At 34.8% G+C, this 23,557-nt stretch overlaps 1 pseudogene; it reads left to right on the top strand.

Annotated features, from left to right (window-relative positions):
• LOC123252759 overlaps nucleotides 1-22,865 on the top strand; it is a 197,541-nt pseudogene extending 174,676 nt beyond the window's left edge.
• Nucleotides 22,866-23,557: the final 692 nt, after the last annotated feature.

Below are 23,557 nucleotides of genomic sequence, written 5' to 3'. Positions count from 1 at the left end.
AGAAAGAAAGAAAGAAAGAAAGAAAGAAAGAAAGAAAGAAAGAAAGAAAGAAAGAAAGAAAGAAAGAAAGAAAGAAAGAAAGAAAAAAAGAAAGAAAGGAAGAAAAAAAGAAAGAAAGAAAGGAAGGAAGGAAGGGAGAGAGGGAGGGAGGGAGAGAGGGAGGGAGGGAGGGAGGGGAGAGCAGAAGAGAGGGAGGGAGAGAGGAAGGAAGGGAGGGGAGAGCAGAAGAGAGGAGAGGAGAGGGAGAAAGAATTCTAATGTTCAACCTGGGAATAAGATGAAGAGGGGATATGACAATTGTCTTTAGGACACTGTTTTTTACCTTTCTTTATGCCCCCAGTGCTTGACACATACTAAATGGGTTATCAAATGCTTGTTGATGCAACTTGAATAAATTTGTTGTTTTTGGCTTTGAAATTCATAACTAGACGCAATGAGAAAAAGAATTTATGTTCTATATTTTTTCCAAGCCCTTACATTGGGTTTCTTCCATGCCTGTAATGCTCTCGCTCCTCAGCTCCACTTCTTGGGACCCCTAACTCCCTTCAAATCTCAGCTCACATTGCCTCCTTCAAGATACCTTTCTTTGGGGCAGCTGGGTGGCTCAGTGGATTGAGAGCCAGGCATAGAGATGGGAGATCCTAGGTTCAAATCCGGCCTCAGACACTTCCCAGCTGTGTGACCCTGGGCAAGTCACTAAACCTCCATTGCCCTAGCCCTTACAACTCTTCTGCCTTGGAACCAATACAGAGTATTCATTCTAAGACAAGAAGGTGAGGGTTTATTTAAAAAAAATGTCTTTCTTCATTCTTTTGAGTTTTGGTTTTCCCGTTCCTTCAGCACTGTGGGTTTGTTGGTTTGTTTTGGGATAGGAGAGGATATATGGCATGAGAGGCAGCATCTTGTACTAGAGAGGGATTGAACTAGGCAACAGGAAGAACTAGGTTCAGTTGTCTGACACAAACTGGCTCTATGACCCTGGACAAGCCATTTAACATGCCAGTATTCTAGACAACTCTGAGATTGAGTTGAAGGTAAGGTGCTGACCCACAATGTCGATGAGGTTACTTCATCTGGGAGTTTCCCATAGCAACAAAATCATGTCTACTCCTCCTGTATTTATTTATATTGCACCCCACTGATAGAATGCCTGCTCTTTGAGGGCAGGGACCATTTCACTTTTGTACTAGAGTTCCCAGTGCCTTAAACATAGCAAGGAAAACATGGTAACTCTTTAATAAATACTTGATGATTGAATGACTGACTTTGCCAAATGGCAGATTGCAGCTTGATAGAAATCAGAGCTATCCAAAAGTAGAACATTTACTCAGGAAATAGGGAGATTCATCTCAATAAGTCTTGAAGTGAAGGCTGAATGACCATTCTTTCCAAATACTGTAGGAAAGAGGGGATGCTTAAACACTAGACTGGATGATCTCTGAAGTTTCTTCTGCCTCAGGGTTTCTGGAATTTTCTTTTTGTATCAGTGCAGTTCATTATGGAGGCATTCTATCTAAATTACCTTTTGGTTTTCTTTATATTAAATGCTTTTTTCTCTTCTAACGCTAAATTATTGTGTAATACACTATTGGGAGGGGGGGGCTTTATCAACTCCAGAATAATGTGGATAAATAGTTTCACGAAGATGGAAGTATGGGCAAGGTGGTAGACAAAGGTTAGACTCCATTACTGAGGCATCCCTGTTTAGGAAAAGTATTTTGGAATGAAGGGACCCTTGGTATCTTAGGGAGTAAGATCCCTATTTTATGTACATCTTAAAACCACTGCCTACAAATACAATCCACTCCTCACAGATATATTGCAGGCAAAAACATATAGAAAAACTCACCAAGTAGGCAGAAAGCAGAAAAAAAAGGGAGGAACAGCTGACAAGAGACTGAATACTTCAAACAGACATCTTCCTAGTGAGCTGAACACCCAAATATTTCAAGGCTCCTTATCTGGCCTGGACTCCTCAAGGAAGAGCCAGCTGACTCCATCTCCTGGAGCTGTTTATCACCTCCTTATCCTAAAATCAGCCAAGTGTACTGACAGGGAAAAACAACAACAAAAACAACAGAGAACAAATGTGACTTCTCTGTAAGTGCTTTAAACAGCTGAAAAATTCATCACAGTCCCAATTTAGTTGCCATTCTTTCCCTTGTTGCAGTAAACATTACCAACAGACACAAATATATCTCACAGGTACTGAGAAAATGGATGCCAAAAATATCCTAAGCACCCTGCCTGCAAACTTCCTCTCTCTGACTTCCTCTAAGACTTTTAAGGTCCCGTTCACATTTGCCTTACAAATAACAATGCACACTACTGGCTTTCTTTGAGTCCATCCTGCTTTCCTGCCCAAACGATTGTGTCGTGTTGCCAGAGGCTGTTAGTGGCCAGCCAGAACAAGGAAACAGTTGTGTGGTTCAGGGGTGACTATGCCCATCAAAAGGAGAGAAGAGGGTGTTGTACTCTAGCTCTGCAGAGTGTCTACGTCTGCAAGATTCACCACAGTTTTCTCATGAGTATCTGACTCACCATGTGGAGAGCAGCACTCAGGAACAAGCACGATCAGGCTGGAGGAAAATGTTTTAGCTTCTCCCTTATTAGAAGATCCACGAGCAAGCTTTGACTTCTGGTTCTTTGGCAATGGTGATGAGTTTGCAGAAGGGGCTAGTGGCTTGCCTTATTAGTGGAACCATCTACATGAGCCCTTGGCATTTCCTTTCTACCCAAAGCCCTTTTTAAGGATATATTATGATGTAGGGCAGTGGTGTCAAACTCATACACCAACGAGAGCCAGCAAACTGTTCAGATCCCTGCATAATGACTTAGAAAACCACAGATTACTATTCTCCTATTAGCCATTCTTTTATGGTATTTTTATTTTTGTTAAGTATTTCCCAACTACATATTTAAAAAACCTTTACCTTCTGTCTTATAATCAATAAATATCAACAATGACCAATATGGAAGTGTGTTTTGCATGCTACACGGGTAATTTAGATCAACTTGTTTACCATCTCTAAGAGAAGGGAGGGAAGGAGGGGAAGAGGAACCATTTAGATCATATAATTTTGGGAAAAGTATATTGAAAATTGTTATTACATGTAATTGGGAAAATAAAATATTTTTGAATAAAAAAAATCAGTAAGTATCATTTCTAAGGTAGAAGAGTGGTAAGGTCTAGGAAACTGGGGTTAAGTGTTGCCCAGGGTGACACAGCAAGGAAGTGTGTGAGGTCATATTTGAACCTAGGACCTCCCTATCTGTAGCGCTAAATTTTGATCCAATGAACCACCTAACTGCTCCACTCCCCAATTACTTTTTAATCTCCAGGCTACATTCAGGAGTGTTGTTAGCTGTATGTTTGACTCCTTTTATATGATGGAGAAAGCACTGGTCTTACCATGTAAAAGGCTAGATTTTTAAATCCTCCATTAAAACTGCAATTGCATAAATTTTCTCTGTCCCAGTTTCTTAATCTGTAAAATGGGAATAATAATACCTCTGTCCCAATTTCTTCATCTGTAAAAGATCAGAGATAATATATATAAGATGCTTTACAAATCTTAAAGTGCTTCATAAGCACATTATAAATGTCAGTAATTATTTTTTTAAACACACCTTCTGTCCCAGAATCAATGCTGTTTCATTTCTAAGGCAGAAGAGCAGTAACAGCTAGGCAATTGGGGTTAAGTGACTTGCCCAGGGTTACACAGCTAGGAAGATTCTGAGGTCATATTTGAACTCAGGACCGCCTCTCTCTAGGCTGCTTTCCATCCACTGAGCCATCTAGCTTCCCCTCAGTAATTATTATTGTTAGTTCCAGAAATCTTTACTTACCTCTGCAGTCAGCTATAGCATTCTGTAAGTCAATCAATTAACATCAGTGAAGTGCCTCCTATGATCCAGAGACCTTTCTAAGGACTAAGGATTCAAAGAAAGGCAGAAGGCAGTCCCTGGTCTCAAGGAAGTCACAGTCTAGTGGAAAGAGGCAACATGTAAATAACTGTGTAAAAATAATTGATCTACAGGGGAAAAAAATGGAAATAACAAACAAAAGGAAGGCACTAGGAGTAGGGGTCAGGAAAGGTATCCTGCTGAAGATGGGATTTTAGCAGAGGCTCCAAGGAAGATAGGTAAGTCAGAAGGTGGTAGCGAGAAGGAAAAGAGTTGCAGACATGGGGACAGCCAGGGAAAAAGCCCAGAGTTAGGTAATGGAGAGTCTTGTTCCAGGAACAATTTTGTATCCTTGAAAAATTGCACTCAACAAAGAGAAGAAGCACCAAAATATTTTTAGCAATTCTTTTTTTCAATGGCAAAGAATTGGAAAACTGAGGGGATGTCCATTATTTGGGGAATGGAGAAACAAGTTGAGGTATATGATGGTGATGGAATACTATTGTGCCATAAGAAACGATGAACAGGATGAGTTCAGAAAAACCTAGAAAGACTTACATGAACTGATGCAAAGTGAAATGAGCAGAACCAGAAGAACATCCAGTTCGCATTCAGGTAGTATAGTTGAAAGAATGCTGGTCCTGGAGTCAAAAAGATTCAATTTGGTTCAAAACTGGATTCAGACACCAGCAGTGTAACCCTGAGCAAGTCACTTAACTAAGTGCCACAATATGGCTTGTAAAATGGAGATAATAGCAGCTAAAATATGGGGATAAGAACATCTGTAAAACGGGGATAATAACATCACCTATCTCACAAAATTATTGTAAGTATCAAATGAGGTATCTATAGAATGCTTAGCACAATGCCTGACATAATAGGTGTTTAATAAATTCTGGTTTTCTTTCTTCTTTCCTTCCTTCATTTCTCCCTTCTTCCTCCTTCCCTTCTTCCCTTTCTTCTTTCTTCCATAACTGTCTATTGATAATTAATTAGTTTCTTGAAACAACTGGTCATTACTAAACAGTTCTAATAAAGGTTCCAACATAATGAAAATGTCCCTCAAAAATAACTTGAAACCACAGTATTAAAATGCCAAAGAATGTCACCACCCTTTCAGTAAAATCAATTTATAAAGACTAGTTTTGAAATACACACCAAAAAATGCAATGGGTGTTCATCTAGTCTAAGGTATATGTACTTGCTCAAGGTAGAAGATCTATAGAAGGGTCTGGCACCAAATGTTGCACCAGTGAGCCATAAGACTTCTGGGAAACCACTGGTTTAAGGTGATACTTTTTCCACCTTGCCTATCTATCATGCCAGATCAAATTCTTCAAGACAAATACTCTACTTTATTTCTGTAGAGAAAGGATGTTTCTGGAACAGCTATATTACAGGCTGTCACTAAGAAGAAATTGGCATTTTCACCTTTTTCCTTTTAGGTAACTTCTTTTCTTCTCTGTCATCTTCCTGCTCCTGATTTCAACGTCACACAAGGCTCATTTCTCTGGATTCTAGGCAATTCCAATGAATGGAGATGATTTCAAGACTTAAGGGTGATTTCTGCCAATTTCCAAATGTGTTTCAACACCACACCCTGATTAGTCATAAAGCTCAATAAAACATTAGTACATACAGAAGCTGACAAGCAAAATTCATTCCAGAACTCCTGACAGAAATTAATGATACTCAGGAAGCCCCTCCTACCCACAGTCTTTTAAAACCACCACAATTACACCTACTAGCTATTGACATTCCCTCTTCAAGTGCTATGTTGTCATTTTTAAAATCAGTCCAGTGAAGAATAGGATAAGAGTACTGAGGTGAGGAAGGGATACCCTGAAGAGATAAGAAATGCTTTCTTTTTTACTTATTAAAATGAAATACAGCCAATAACTACTTGGGCATTTTTCAAACTTGCTTCTGCTAAGTCAAAGTTGGAATTGCTCATAGCTCTACCAGTTAAATTTTTAAAATCACCCAAATTATATCGTACCAGCTTAACAGATTTTTTTTAATATTTTGAAACAAATCCTGAGAGAGGTGAAAAGACTCTTAAGTTTTAGCCCCACTCATTAAATAAAAAGTAGTTAACTAGATTTTACTCAACGATCTTGGAGGAGCAAAAATAATTCACTGCAGGCTATGATCATGCTTATTCTGAATAATGTCAAATTATATAGTTACAGTTTGTTATTTATGTGTAATTGCCTTCTCACTAAAAAGCTCAAAGCATTTCACATATACTATTTAATTTAGCATCTTCCCTGAAATAGGCAAAAAAATTTCACCTGTTTTCCAAAGGGCAAATATATGGGCATTTCTTTTTAGTCATATTTTTGGCTAGTTAAGCTAGCAAAGGTGATGGGTGTGCAATAAGTTGGAAAAGAAGTCAGTGAAAGGGAAGTCTACCCTTTTTTTATTCTTAGAAGTCAGGGTCAGGCATGATCACATCTCTTCATTTGATCTGTGATATCAAAGATTTCATAAGAAAACCTTGTTTATTTAACAAGATGAATAATACAGAAATAAGTATTAAGTGATAACATTTGTACAACCCAGTAGAGTTGCTTGTCAGGCTCTGGGAGTGGGGAGGGAAAGAAAATATATCATGTAAGCATGGAAAAATACTTTAAAAAATAAAAACATTAAAATTAAATTTAATAAAAGCAGGCTTAGGCAATGGAAATCAAGTGACTTACCCAAGGTAATTTGGCTAGGAAGTATCTGAGATTATATTTGAACCCATGACCTCTCATCTCCAGACCCGGTTCTCTCTCCAGCCATATAACTGCCCCCAAATTGAGATTCTTAAAGCAAAGTTCTGACCATGTCATTCCACTGCTCAAGAAAATTCAGGAACTCCCTATTGCCTCCATGATAAAATGGAAATTCCAGTGTTTGACATTTAAAGCCTTTCACAGTCTGGCTCCAACCTATATTTCTAGACTAATTTCATATTACTTTCCCTCCTGCATTCTAAATCGCAATCAAGCTGACCTATTTGCTGCTCCCTGTATGTGACATTCTGTCTTCTGCTGCTGTGCTAAAACTGACTCTCACCTTTGCTTCAAAGAATACTTAGATCCCCAAAACTCCCCAATGCTCACCTCAAGTGCCACCTTCCATAAAAGACTTTTTCTGACTCTTCTACCACGAACAAAAATCATCTCGTACTTATATATAATTTGTACTGACTTATCTGCTAAAGTGTGCTAGCAAATGTTTAACAACTGGCTTTGGGGAGAACAGTGTGTGACTAATACACTTTTAATTTTAACTTAATTTTAGTTGAATTATTGATATTTTCTCTATACCTTTCTTTTTTAATATTTTATTATTTTCTCAATTACATGTAAAAATGAATTTTTAATCTTTTTATAAAAGTTAGATCCAAATTCCCTCCCCTCTCTCTTCTTTCCCTCTTCCCTGAGACAGCAAGCATTCTGATATAGATTTTACACGTGCAATAATATAAAATTTTTTTCTATATTAGTCATCTTGTATCTCTATCCCTTTCTCAAGTCCACAAAATAATAAATCAAGCTCTGATTTTATAGCATTTACTGATATCTGAGATATAAATGTTCTCCCCCAAAATTTAACAATTGGCTCCTGTAAAAGCTGGCTCCAGCACTCTTCAGCTTATATGTATATAAGTAGTTTCTCTCCAGTAAAATGGAAACTTCTTTAGAGAGGGGACCTTCATTTTTATCTTTGCTGCCACCACACTTAACATAGTATCTGATACATTGTAGGCATATTAATAAATATTTTAAATCAAATTAAATTGAATCATTACCTTTTATATAGCACTTTACAGTTTGAGCTAATTCAATTCAATAAATATATGCTAAATATTTTCTATGTGCAATACACTATTCTAGTTTCCAGAGACCCAAAGCCAAAAACCAAACAGCTTCAACAAATCTGTATTCTGTTGGATTTATAAAGTGCTTTCTTCATAATACTTCTGTGAGGGAGGGCATACAAGTACTACTAACTTCATTTTATAGATGAGTAAAGTGATGAAGTGACTTTGCCTATGCTGGTAGGTATTGACAAAGCTATAATTAGTAAAGGACTAAATGTACTTTGTTCCAGAGTGCTGTTATTGGAGGATGAGATGACGCAACCATCTTCACAGTGATGTCTTCTTGCTTTGGGAGCCTTTGGTGGTCCAATGAGCAATCAGTTCCCAGTCTATCTCCCTAAAAGTTATCCTCATTTTGGTATCTCTCTTGACAGGTATTTCTTTTTCACTCAATTCCTTTAAAGCAAAGATCAGATTTCTCCTTGTCCTTGGACAACTGCATTACTCTCAGGTCCTCTTGCTGCCTATTCCTCCCTTCTACCTTTGCCACCATATCCTGGGCTTCTTGTTGCTAAATTTGTTTCTTTTATCCCTCTTTGAAAGTACAGGTCCCACTCTTCCTTTAAAGTCTGCCCATAATGCTTCATCCTGGAGTGGAAGTTGGGAGAAACCTCAGTAGCCATCCAACCCAACCCGTATTGGGACAAGCATTCCTCCTACAATAGATCCATCAAGTGGTCATTCCTCCTTAATGACCTTCAGTGAGAGGAAACCCACAATCTCTCAAGGTATTCCATTCCCTCTTGGGATAATCCAAATTATAAAGTAGTTTTTGTTTTTTGGGTTTTTTTACAACAAGCTTAAATGTATATTCCAACAGCTTCCATTTGTTCTTTATTCTGTCCTCTGGTGCCAAGCACAACAATTATATTCATTATTACCCACAATAGCCCTTCAAATTCCTAAAGACAGCTAGCATCTGGCTCACATGATTTTAAATATACCTCTCTGAACCTAAATTTTTGCATCTATAAATAAGGCAATGTGATAGAATAAAAAAGAGCACTGGGTTTGTCATCAGAGGACTTCTGTTCCAATTTCAGTCCTACTATTTATTAGCTATGTGATTTTAAATATGTCACTTCCCATTTCCATCCCCAAGTACTCTTACATCAGGTAAAAATATTTTTAGTTTTAATTCTAGATGCTGGAACCATGATTTGGATCCAAGTCTCTTCACTCCAATGATGTCTCTTTTTAGTATCTGCTTCAAAGAAGTCATTGGTGTGTGCTGGTGTGGCATGGTATAGTGTTGTGTTGTATAGTATAACGTAAAGCAGTATAGTGTAGAGTCGTATAGTAACAACAGAGCATTTGATATCAGAAGACAGTTTAAATCTTGACCTAGTTCCATGGTACTCCATGACTTCAGACAAGTTATTTAACCTCTCTATATCTTGGTTTCTTCATTTGTAAAGTTAGTGAATTGGACTCAATGAATTTTTAATTTAATATTCTAAATGATTCATTTTGCAACTCTGGATTTGTCAGAGTAAAAATTGTTTTCAATATGTTAATGATCAATATCAAATTGCTATTAGCATTTTTAAGAGATTCACAGTTAAACGTAATATATCCTAGAAAAAGGAATGAAACATTTAGATTTGGTGACCCAAGGTACAATTCTCTGTCCTACTTCACTTGATAAGCCTTTGATTCTAGCTAATAATTTATTTGATTTCTCAGAACCCAGATAACACCAGAAAAGAGAGGATCTGTATTAATTTTAGTCATCATGCAAATATTTATCTACATACATTTATGGATATAACTATACATAAAATACTTTGACACAACTAGTTAAAGGATCCAATGGAAATAAAAAAGAGGAAATGGGGACACATTCCATAAATTATTTCCATAGTCAATGCTGGAGGACTGTAAGTAAGCAAACAAACAAAAGGATCATATGTAGGATTCCACTCTGGTCTAATGCATTGAGTCACAGCAGCTTCTTTAAACTATCCAAACAGAAAATGAAATGAATTATGGCTAGTTTAAGAAAAAAATGTGAAAGAGAATTGAAAGTAAAGGTAAACAAAAATGGCCATTTTTACTACCACTTCTTACCAGGCTGCCTCATCTCAATTTAGATATTACTTCATCGTATTCAGAGCAGTAAAGATAGGTCATCATTGGTATAGTTTATAGTATTTCTCAGGAGAAAATGATTACATGCTCATGCTCTGTCATTTTTAAAATTGCCTCCCAAATCCATGTATTACATTTTCATAAGTACAGAAAGCCTCATTTCTACTCAAATTAAGTTGGGACTGGGTTATTTTCTACTTTTAAATTTTAGTCTTATGAAAGATTAAAGCTATACCACTTTAAAGTGCTACATAAATATGTTACTATCATTATCTTTATGTGCAAAAAAATAGAAATAGAAGCCTATAATAAAAGGTGTTGAGTCATGTGAATTTTGGTGCTGATCTATGTGGTAGATTGAATTATTTTTATTTCAGAGAATGATAGGAACATTATTAAATGCATCATATTTGTAACTGCTTGCTTGTACTGTATGAGAGGAAAAGTTAGAAAGCAAACAATATAAGAATAATTCTGATGAGCCAATGGAAGTATTTATGATTGGTCAATAGCACTCTGGGGATTCCTGATTAGCTAAGAGCAATAGCGGAATTGTAGAACCAATAGATAGACTCTTTATAGCTGTCCAAAAGTTAGAATCCAAGATTTCTGAGCTAATTGATTAAAATAGATGATAGAACATACAAGTGTAAATTATTTTTTTCAACTTAAGAACACTATAAAATCTTACCTTAACCATGAAGAGAACAATCTCACTGGGAAAGTATGAACTGGCTTTTCTCACATATTCTGCAGTTCTTTTTTTGTCTCCTCTGCCTTCTTTTTTTCCCCCAGAACCCATCCAATGTTATGCATTCAGTAAATCTGAGGCTCCCAAAGTAAGGGAAGCTTTTCCAATATTATTTTTTAATGCATAGTTTCTTTTTTCCTTTGTCAATAAACTAGAATTGTCAATAAAACTAGAAATTGTGTCGATGTGATCTAGAAAATGAAGTGGCAAGATTAGACAGGAAGAAAAGAAGTAGAAATGAAGATGGGGGACAGATAGGTAGAGATTAAATATAGCATTTCTCTGTTGCCAAAGTGTCAAGCTTGCTCAGAGACCTAGTTGAGTCCCTCAATACCTTGGTGATCAAGAAAGGTTTAGAAAAGAATGAAAGAGGGGCAGCTGGGTGGCCAGGCCTAGAAACAGGAAGTCCAGGGTTCAAATCTGGTCTCAAGCACTTCTTGGCTGGGAAAATCACTTAACCCCAACTGCCTAGTCCTTACTGCTCTTCTGCCTTGGAACTACTATTTAGAATTGATTCTAAGGCAGAAAGTAAGGATTTTAAAAAAAGAAAAAAGAAAGAAAAGAAAAGACTGAAACATGAAAGCCCTAAGGTTAGTCCCAAGAAAGTATCTAGACTAGTTGGAAAAAGATAAACTGAGATCTAGAGAGCTGAGGTAATTCAATGAAGCCTAAAATCCAAGGTGATATCCCTCCCAGAGATAAAGAGAATTATAAATCTACTAAGAGGCAGACTTTTTCAAAATTTTTGAAGGATTATAATTATTATTTATACATTCAAATATGCATACACATATATATGAATCTACATTTGCAACACAATGTTTTGATATAAAACTTTGCTAAGCCTTCAAGTTTCACACTATTTCACCTTATTCCTATTTTCTCAAACTCTTTAAATTAACTAAACCATGATTTAATTGTGCCTCTAATGGTCACCCCAAATATCCCTTTCATAAAGGTTTAACTTACAAAATGCATTATTTTAATTCAGTGAGAGAGGCCTTACTTGACATTTCAGAGACGAATGAATTCCACATATGATATCTCTGATCATAAACAATTTTCTAAGATTTCAGGAGAAATAGAAAGTAAGATATAAGTCTAAAATCCAGAACACTGCAGGAAATTGTGTATTACTGAACTGTAGGAATTCTTCCTATGCCTTTGTCAGGAAACAGCTAGAAATTGTGCTAAAGATATTTTTCTTATTTTTCAATTTACCCATAATCACACAGTCATGGTATCTACCCATTCAGGTGGATTCAGCTTAGGACAAGTAGAAAGGTAAGAAAGATCCTAAAAGTTTAGAGTAAGCACTAATTTATTTAAAATGAACCTGATCCTACAAAGAACTGAGCTGAACAGGAAACAGCTTAGAAATAAAATAATCCTATGGAAAGTTTCTTCCAGTCAATAGAAATGAAAAACAAAATAATGAGAGAAAGGCAGATTGTTGAATCTGTCTGCCCAACCTGAGTTCTGAAAGTATTTAGATAATTGAAAAGTAATAGTTTCCAAAGAAAATAATGTTCATTCTTGCCACTGGATGATTATAGCATTTTTTGGCATTCTAAAGAAAATAAAGCAATACAAATTTACTAAAACTAGGGAAAAGTGGGCCAGGCAACAGAGTATACTAGAGAAAATATTGTTCTTAACAGATAATGCACTCCCTGCCATCCCCTTCACTAGTCATATAGTGTATATGGGATATATATGTTTCTTTATGTATGTATATGTATATATGGGTAGACATATCTCACATTTATCAGTGTGTATATATGTATACATATATATGTCACCTCATTGATTTTCACCTAGAGCTGGCATGTTTTGAAAGCCTCTTAGTAACTTTCATTAAGAATTTATTTTTGACATCACATCAAATCAGATGTTTCAGATTAAGCAGACAATCTGCTTTTAATAATTCTTAAACTGACCTTCCTTCTCCAGCCCAGAGATTTACAATCTATTCTTTCTGATCATCAATGGCTGTAAGAGATTTGCCTGACCTCTAAGGTGACCAGTTGTCCTATCCTAGCGAATGAAGAAGTGGTTACTGCTACTAGCCCTTTATTAAAATCCAGTTACACTATTTGACTGTTTGACCATTTGACCCTCTGCTCCAGTAAATTCCTCAAATTGACCACATGCTGCTGGGTAGAAACTATTTCCTTTTACTTGTTCTCAATTTCCTTGTTAAGTGACCCCTTGTTCTCATGTTAGAGAAGAGCTTTACAAAAGAAACTTATCTTGGTGGAAGTTTGAGGGATGAGGAGGAGTTAGGAGGGAGCTCATCTTAATGACCCTTTTTCTCTAGTGAAATTAATTGGAAAAATACATTTACTAGGTTCTCTTTACATGTAGATTTCCTGGTCTCTTTGCTTTCTTGTGGTTCTTTATTATTCTCTGACAAGTTGTGCTTATGATAGTTTTTAAAAAGAAGTTATAAAAATTAATTGTGTCCTTGGACTCTTCAAGAAACAAACATAATAGTAGAGCTATACCAAAAAGTCAGGAAACAGTGAAGTCTTGGCTTGGCTTTTATGCTAATAAATAAATAATGATTTGGGTCTCAGTTTCCTTCTCTGTAAAATAGGTAGTATGTAAAGCAACTAAGTCATCTTTAAAGTATTTTCAAAGTTCTTATTACATAATGCCAAAATATTTTCACTAATAAGTTTTTCTTTAAATTATTATCATTAAATTATAAAATCAGAAACTTTTCATAACATTATGCTATACATTTATTATAATTAATAATAAATTCTATAGTGCCTTACAGTTACAAAGTACTTTACACATATATATATATATTATCTCACTTCAAGAAATCCAAAATGTTCAGTATTAAAATATTTTGTGAAGTCTCAATTTGCCTTGGTGGTTACCAAAAATATTGCTTAAGATTTGTTTTTAAAGTTTTCAAAGGAATGAAAGAATTTCAGAGTTGGAAGGGACCTTGACAGCAATCTAATCTAATCCACTGCAATATGATAAACAAATGGTCATTGAGCTCTACTTAAAGACCTCCAATGAGGCAGGCAATGACTACATTCCACATTTTTGTTACTGTTCAGTGGTTTTCAGTCTTGTTTGAGTCTTTGTGACCCCATTTGGGTTTGTTTGTTTTTGGCAAAGAAACTGAAGTGCTTTGCCATTTCCTTCTTCAGTTTGTTATACATATGAGGAAACTGAGGCAAACAGGATTAAGTGACTTGCCCGGGACAATATATTAGTAATTATAGCCCCAACTGATAAGAAAATTTTTCCTGTTATCCAGCCTAAATTTGCCTTCTCAACTTCTTATTCTTAGGTCTGTTTGGGATCAGATAAAACACGTTCTGATCCCTCTTCCACATAACAGCCCTTTAGTTGTTTAAAAACAGACATTACAACAGTTTGGTGGTATAATGAAGGGAGCACTTAGGCTTAGAGTCAGGAGACCTGAGTTCAGATCATGGGTAATAAGTAGGTAGACAGACAGAGACAGACAGGCAGACATAGGTAGATAGATAGGTAGATAGATAGGTAGATAGATAGATAGATAGATAGATAGATAGATAGATAGATAGATAGATAGATAGATAGATAGATAGATAGACAGATATAGAACATTTATTTATTAAGCACTGCTATTTAGAATTATGAAGGACTTTGGAAATTTAGTCCAACTCTCATTCATAAGCCCAGAGAGAGCAAGTGACTTTTATGTGTTACACAGTTTGTAATTAGCCGAACTATGATTTTAAACCTGATCTTCTGACTACAAATCTGCTTGTCTTTCTAGAAAACATGATCTGGCATTGACCTATTCTTGCTTGAAGCTATACTGTTTCTACATTTTCACTGCTTCCTTTTCTAGCTGTTCACTAAACATTTCTTTGATAATACTATAAAGAGGAAAAAGGGGGTTGGGGGTTCAATATATTAAAAGATGATCTCCAGGGGAAATCTCCCCAATTTAGAAATAACCTCAAGTCAAAATTTACTTTATGGAAGTTTATTTACAATTGAGAAGAGAGAGAGGAAATAAGGAAATAAGAATCTAACACAGTAGGTAATTTACTAAGATCCTCTAATTAATCCAGGTAGATCTAATTAACCTTCAGCCAAGAGTCAGAAGGCCAGAGGACTGGAGGTGAATGAAGCAAAGCTTCATTCACAGAGTCTATTAAAAGATGTTCCTTAAGAGAAGTTCAGGAAGATTCAGTCAGTCTTTAAACTCACCACCTCCACGGACCAGAAGAGCTAGAAGACCTCCTTCATCAGCCACCCTCTTCACCAGAAGCCCCTCTCCAGTGGAAGACCTTCTCCTTTTAAAGGGGTCACTGATGCGTCACTTCCTGTGCCTCCCTCCTACTTTGCCTGTCCAAACACAATAGATGCTTCTCATAGGACTGCCTAGGGGACAGTCAGTTGACTCTGATTTGTCACCCACTCTAGCACAGGTGGGTTACGAATTGGAAGTACTCTCACCTTTGGTGATTAAATCTAAAGATGGGCAGTGTAGACTTAATCCAATTATCACAATGCAACATAGAATTTTACTAGAAACTGAAATTTTATTCCTTGACTTAATATGGTGACTCTATATCCTCTTTTGAAAATTGACACATTTGTCCTTTTGCTGTTTGTGCTGGATCTTTCCCAATTTCTATATTCTTTCAAATATCACAGACAGTGTCTCAGTAATGTTATCCATCCTTTCAACATCCAAGGATATTGTCTATCAGGGCAGCTAAGTGCTCTCTTGTTTATGTATACCAGATATCTCCCTGTTAGCCATTTCTTTGGTCATGAGGACTAAAAGGATGGCTAGAAGAAATGAAGCAAGAAAGTTTTTAAATGAAATTAAGATAGAAATGAGAGTCTAAGAAGGTAGGGAGGAGATTGAAGGACAATAAATTACTTAGAATGGAATATAAAAAACCTTACCTGTAATGTACTGCATGAAAAATAAAATGGAGCAATAATAAATCAATGACTGTAAGAAATAAAAAAATATTGAAACAAAACCAAAGATTAAAAAATAAGTTATCTACTTTAAAAATCAATTCACCTGGAAACAGTTTGAATAGGGATAATTTTAAAATTATTGAATTGCATGACAACCATGACCAAATAAAAAATCCAGTTACTGCATTTCAAAAAATCATCAAAGAAAACTGCCACAGATCTAATTAACCCAGAAGTCAAAGTGAAAATAAAAAGAATTTGCTGATCACCACCTGAAAGAAAATATAATGAAGCAATGACAGATTTTCAAGGTCAAAGAAAAAATACTGCAAGCAAAGAAAGAAGAGTCACACAAAACAAATACTGCAACAACTTTAAAGGAGAGTAAAACATGGAATATGATACTTAAAAAAGGCAAAAGTAAAGGCTTACTACAAGGAATCCTTTAACCTGATATTTTAGCATAATCCTATAGAGAGAAGAAAAGGACTCAAGAGAATACTTCCAAGCATTCCCAATGAAAAGTTCAATTGAGAACTAAGTAAATACTTTGAAATTTCAAAATGTCAAGGTTCTCTCATTTAAGCGGGTAGAATAGACTGGCTCTCTATCCACTGAGCCACCAAGTTGCCCCAAAACTCAATTTTCTACAAAAGGCCTTTCCTGATCTTCCTTAGTTGCTATGTTATATTTAACTATATTGTGTATCTTTATTTTTATTAACTTTATATTCGTGTTTATATATATTTACATGCACTTTTTGTTTTTTCCATTCAAATGTAAGTTCTTTGCCACTAAAGATTGTTTTATTCTTTGTACTTATATATCATTGCCTGTGACACAGTAGGCATTAAATAAATATTTGTTGATTAAATTTTGATCAAGGAAATATGATAGGAGAAAAATAATAGGGGATAAATAAAGAAGCAAGAAAAGAAACTTTTGTATAATTGAGATGAATAAGAAGAGTAAATAAGCATGGATAACAGGTCTCGTGATTTTTATTCTTCTCTGAAGTTCACAAAGGAGAATTGAACAAATATACATATAATTAAGTACATATATAAATGCACTAAAATAAAAAATGAAATAAACAGAGAAAAGGAAGACAGAGCCAGGTTTAAGGGGGAAAGAAGATCAAGAGGAAAAATAGTCACAAGCAAAGCAAATGTCAACTTCAGTGAGTATAGTCTAAAGGAGGTGTCAAAGGAAAGAAAGCAAAAGTGTTAAAAGATCAGCATCCAGCCTGGGTAAAGAAAGGAGAAACAGAAAAGCAGAAGCAGATTATTTCAGTTATAGAAGTTATATATTCACTTATAAAAGGATCATATTTCCTTTAATCTTCACCTCCTTTTTCTTTACACAGAGAAGAATTGGGAAAGAAAAAAGAAAAGTACAAGAGGACATGATAGAGAAAAGTCCATACTTAATAACCATTAACCATGAATGGGACTGGAATGAATTTATTTATGAAATGGGGAAGGGCAGAAGAATCCAACAATATATTATTATTGCTGATGTTTTAAATCTTTCCCTTCTGTTATAGAATCCATATTGTGCATTGTTTCTAAAACGGAAGAGTGGTAAAGTCTAGGTAAGGGGGGTTAAGTGACTTGCCCGTACAGCTAGGAAGTGTCTGAGGCCAGACTTGAACCTGTGACCTCTAGGTCTGGCTCTCTCTATTCACTGTGCCATCTAGCTGCCCCCAACAATATATTGTTTACCAAAAACTCACTTAAAACATAACTTCATATCAAATTTAAATGAGGGGTGAGAAAAGAATTATCATGCTCCAAATGAATTTTTTAAAGTAAGAGTAACAGTCTTTGGGGCAACTAGGTTGAATAGTGGATAGTGCTGGACCCAGAGTCACAAAGACCTGAGTTCAAATCTGGTCTGAGGCATTATTTTTAATTAATATTTAGTACATATACATAATTATACAGTATATTATTGTATATTATTATGACATATAAAATATAATTATATAATAAAATGATCATTTCTAGTTATGTGACCCTGGGCAAGTCATTTAACCAGGTTTGCCTCATTTCCTTATCTGTAAAATGAACCAGAGAAGAAAATGGCAAATAGTCTGGTATCTCTGTCAAGAAAACCCCAAATGGGGTCACAAAGAGTCAAAGAGGATTGAAATCATTGAACAGCAAAAAAGCAATTCAATTTTCAGGGAAGGTAATATTTTTTAAAATAAAAATTAAAAAAAGATAAGATGGGTAACTACATCATGATTAAAAGTATTGTAGATAATGATATAATAACAATGCCTTATATAATTATCAAATGGAACCTCAAAATATGACAGTTAAAAGAGATAAGTGATAGAATTACATGATGATTAAAGTCACTATAGATAAAGAAATAATATAAATATTTAATAGATTTATCAGATGATATAACTAAGTACTTAAAGGAGAAGTTAGCTAAATGGTAATGAGAAATAAACGGCAAAATTATAATAGTTGCATACCTCAATGTGCCCCTCTGGGAAGTAGACAAATCTTAAAAAAAAAAAAAAAAAAAAAAGATTGACAAGAGAGATGTTAAGAACCTGAAAAGAATTTTAGAAAAGTTAGCTATGCTAGATATCTAGAGATTATAGATTGGGACTAAAAAATAATACCTATATAAATCATTTTTATAAAAATCAAATCTTTATTCCAAGATAAAAAATTCAAAAAAGGTACAAAAAAGTCATAATATTAAGCACATCATTTTCCACCATGCAACAAAAATTGTACCCAAAAACAGTCATTTAAAATAAGAGTTTAAAATTAAATGGAGACGATATAATTTGATCCTAAGGTACTGGTGTGTCAGAGGATAAATTATTGAAATAATCATTCTATCAAAGAAAATGGTGAAAATTAAACAAGGTATAAATCCATTTGTGATTCATCCCAAAAAGTCATTGGAAAGTATAGATATATACACACATACACATTTCCCCTCAAATATATACATGTGTATATGTATATACAATATAGTCCCCAAAAAGTCCTTGGAAGAGATGCATATGTATGTACATCTATAAATATATAGTTTTATACAAACACATACACACACATATATTTCATCAACAAAAATGAGAAGGAATAAATTGGGATTGAATAGGGAACAACTGAAAAATTAGACAAGCAGGGGCAGCTGGGTGGCCCAGTGGACTGAGAACCAGGCCCAGAGACAGGAAGTCCTGGGTTCAAATCTAGCCTCAGACACTTCCTAGCTGTGTGACCCTGGGCAATTCACTTGACCCCCATTGCCTAGCCCTTACTCTTCTACCTTAGAACTAATAAACAGTACTGATTCTAAGACAGAAGGTAAGGGTTTCTAAAAATAAATAAATGAAAATAAAAAATTCGACAAGCAACAAATTAAAAGTCTACAATTAAACATAAAAATAGAGACAAATAAAACCAAATAATATATAGAACTCGAAACAAAAAGAAATAAAAACTCCATGGGCAAATGGGTTTACAAATAAATTCTAACAAGCATTCAAGGAATAATTAATTCAAATATTACCTAAATTGCTAGCAGAAATATGGAAATAAGGGTACTACTAATCTCCTTTTATGAGACAAATATGTTCATAATAACTAAACCAAGGAGAACTAAAGCAGAAAAAGAAAACTATAGATCAATATTTCTAATGAACATCTATCCCAAAATGTTGGATAAAAGTATAGCAAAGAATTAAAAAGTAACATATTAAAAAATTAGATTTTATGACCAGGTTTGATTTAAACCAGGAATTCAAATTTGGTTCAGTATTAAAAAGGCTAAAATAGGCCACCTTAGTAACAAAGGCAACAAAAATCTCATAATTATATCAACAAATGTCAAAAAAGATTTTGACATAATACAATACTCCTTCCTACAAAAAAAATATAGAGTAATAAATGGATCATTCCTTAATATGGTAGCTAGCATTTTCCATAATGGAGAAACATTAGAGACCTTTTTAATAAGATCAGAAAAAATATGGGTTCCCACCATTCTCATTACTATCAAGTGTAGTTCCAATAATACTAGCTACAATTATAAGATAAAAATAAATAAATTGAATGGAATAAAAATCAGTAGGTAAAGGGACTAAATCTATGGTTTCATGTGCAAATTGGACTCCCTATTCAGGAAATTCTTCCTATCAACATTGGTCAGCACTTTTCCTGTACAATTAATTGACTTAGTATAGCTAAGAGAACTGAGAAGTTATGTGACTTGTCTCGTCACACAGTCATGTGGAGACTAAAATCAGTCCCAGATTCAAAATCTCCATTTATACAGTCAGTATGTGTCAGAGACAAGATTTGAACCCAAGTCATCATGTATCTAAGACCAAATATCTAGCTACTATGCTATGCTACATTTTTGCATAAGCGGAAGGCAAAAAAGATTGCTTTTTGGAGGTGATAAAGTGGTTTACTTAGAGGTACAACCCAAAAGTAGTTGAAACAATAAATAATTTCATCAAAGTAGCAAAATATAAAACAAACCCACTAGCTCTTTTGTATATTACAAACAAAATCTAAGATAAAGAAATAGAGAGATTACAATGAAAATAACTATAGAATATAAAATATTTTATAACATACATAACTACAACTACAAAATAATCTTATCAAAAATAAAAATGGACCTAAATAATTCAAGATAGTAATTGTTTACGATGCCAATATAATAAAAATGATCAGACTACACAAATTTATTTGTTTGTACCAAATCAATAAAATAAGCAATAAATTACTTTTTAGAAAAAGAAAATAATGATAACAAAAGTCATATATAATACCAAAAGGTTAAAAATCTCAAGGGAAATAATGAAAAAAATTAAGAAAAAAAGAGACCCTACTGGTACTATATCTCAAGATACATTACAAAGTATTATCAAAACTATTTGGTACTACCAAACAGCTAGGTGCTTCAAGGGATAGAGAGCTAGGCCTAGAGATCTGACATTCTGGGTTCAAATTTGACCTCAGACATGTCCTAGCTGTGTGACCCTGATCGAGTAGCTTACCCCCACTGCCTAGACCTTACCACTCTTCTGCCTTGGAACCATTACACAGTACTGATTCTAAGACAGAAGATTAAGGATTTTTTGCGTTTGGTTTTTTTAAAACTATTTGGAACTTCTTTTTCAATCTGTGTGGTACAGCTAGTATGGCCACTGTAGCAACAGGAGCCTTTGCCATGAGCACCCTTGATGTCCTATTGATGTCACTAAAAAGGATCAAGCTATAGAATTTTACCTTACCTGAAATCTAAAAGAACCAAGATCTCAAGTGAAAACTCTGAAAATAGACTCATATAGACTAAGTCCAGATCACTGAAGCTTGTGACAGTTTGCTAAAAGATCTTAAAAATCTCAAGAATGTAATCAACACTTCTGTACCAGCAGCAATGCAATGACCCAGGACAATTCTGAGGGATTTATGGTAAAGACGCTACCCACATTCAGAGGAAGGACTGCAGGAGAGGAAACATAGAAGAAAAACAACTGCTTGAACGCATGGGTCAGGGTGGACATGATTGGGGATGTAGACTCGAAACTACCACACCAATGCAACTACCAACAATTTGGAAATAGGTCTTGATCAATGACACATGTTAAAACCAGTGGAAATGTGCGTCGGCCATGGGTGGGGGGATTGCGGGGGGTGAAGGGGAAAGTAGGAGCATGAATCATGTAACCATGTTAAAAATGAAAAATAATTAAAAAAAACTAAATCTAAATAATTGGGAAAAAAACATAAATTTCTCATAGGTAGGAAAAGCAATAAAATGACAATCCTATCCAAATTTTAAAAAAAAGAATGTAATCAACAATGTAGTATACTATCTACTGATTCTGAAATCTTACAAGCAAGAAACTCTCACTGAAAGTTTTGTGAAAACCTGGTTACATTTCAAGAAGGTGAGCATTTGTCCCCAAAGCTGCGATTGCCAAGCAATCTATTCCATGGAATGAATAAGAACACCACCATAAGCTAAAGAACGATTTACAGTCTCATTAGGGTAGCAGCATCTTGTAGTGTAATTCCAATGGACTTATAGCTGGAATATGAACACTAAAAAAAATATTCTTTTGAGGTCATTCTTAAAGTATTGAGGAGGGCCATTGTTTCAAAAGTCATGTTGGAAATTTTAGGAAGTTACCAAGAAAAACATGCTACTTTGCCTTGAGTTGATGCCCACAGATATTTCTTAAGAATAATCAATCATTTAATAAACATTTACTAGGCATCTTCTAGATGCTAGAGATACAAAGAAAGGTAATCCCAGTTTTTGAGAAGCTCACAATCTAATGGGGGAGGCAACATTCAAATAACTGCAAACAAGTTATATGTAAGATAAATTTGAGATAACCAATAGAAAGAAAGCACTAGAATCAAGAGGCATCAGGAAAAGATTTCTGTAGTCAATTAGATTTTAGTTGAGCTTCTTAGGAAGCCTCAAAAGTCTGGAGGTGGAGATGAAGAGACAGAATATTCTTCCAGAAAAGCCAATGAAAATTCCTGGAGTTGGGTGATGGAGTGTCTTGTTCAAGAAACATCAAGAAGGCCAGTGTCACTAGATCAAAGAGTGTGTGGTGGGGTTTAAGGTGTAAGAAGACTGGGAAGGATGCATTCCTTTTTAACCACTTTCTTGATTTAATATCTTACAAAACTTGGAAGGGGAACTTATTCATGATCTTTTAAGACCAGTTTCATGAGTGCTAAATTGGCATCATATGTCATTTTACCAGAATAATTTAAAAAACCTCATTGATTCTCTTGGCTCATTTCATGAATAGAATATAGGCAAAAAGGAAACTTACATGGAAATGGAAAATAAAAAAATTTCTTTTGACATAATGTAATAAGAACTTCAGATTGAAACTGGTAATGTTTTGTTTTGGGTTGTTTTTTTTTAACCCCATACCTTTCATCTTAGAATCAATATTGGGTATTGGTTTCAAGTCAGAAGAATGGTAAAGACTACGCAATAGGTGTTAAGTGACTTGCCAAGGGTCACATGGCCAGGAAATGTCTGAGACCAGATTAAAAACCAGGACTTCCCACCACTAGGTCTGGCTCTCAATCCACTGAGCCATCTAGCTGCCCCAAAGCTAGTAATGTTGAAGCATTCCTTACTAATAACATAAGAACTAAGATGATCTTCTGAAAAATTTGCCAAATGCCAAGAAAATTAGTTGTTAATCACAGTGTGCATCAGACATTTCAAAAATAACAATGGCAACAACTGTATGACACATAAGCACCAGAAACAAAACTTGAACTAAGTAGAAAAATTGCCTTCTCAGTCTTTCTGATACCTAAGTTTTTACCATGATATAATTATTCTCTTTGGAGAAAGTTCTAAATCATAGTAAAAACATTCAAAATATATTTGGCACTAGCCAAAAAATAGAAATGTTATCAGTGGAAAAGATTAGATACACAAGATCCAGCAGCAAATGGATATAATAGCATAGTGTTTAATAAAGCCAAGAACATCACCTTCTGGGATAAGGACTCAGTTCTTTGACAAAAACACTTGGGAAACTGGAAAGCAATCTGTCAAAAATTGTTTAGACCATAATCTCCCATCAAAGTCCATATAAACTCCAAATGGATATAGAATTTAGATGAAAACAAATTAAAGTAACTTTAACAATTGTGGATAGAAAGAAATCTTTAACAAACAAGAAAAAGACAAAATTTCATGAGATAAAATAGAAAATTTTGAATACATAAAATGGGGAATGTTTTTGTACAAATAAGGTAAATTTTAAATTAGATGGAAAAATAGGTAAAAACTCTTTGCAGCAAACTTCTTTGGTAGATATGAAATTGATGAGAATATATAAGAACAAGAGTCTCTCCCCTACATTCAGAACTAATCCCCCAAAATCACTAAACTAATCATAGCCTTTAACCCATCTATACCACTACTACGTATTTATTCAC

This window comes from Gracilinanus agilis, chromosome 1 (assembly GCF_016433145.1).
Source record: "Gracilinanus agilis isolate LMUSP501 chromosome 1, AgileGrace, whole genome shotgun sequence".
Classification (NCBI taxonomy): Eukaryota; Metazoa; Chordata; class Mammalia; order Didelphimorphia; family Didelphidae; genus Gracilinanus; species Gracilinanus agilis.
Note: the sequence above shows the minus strand (reverse complement) of the source record. Positions and strands in the feature narration are given on the sequence as shown.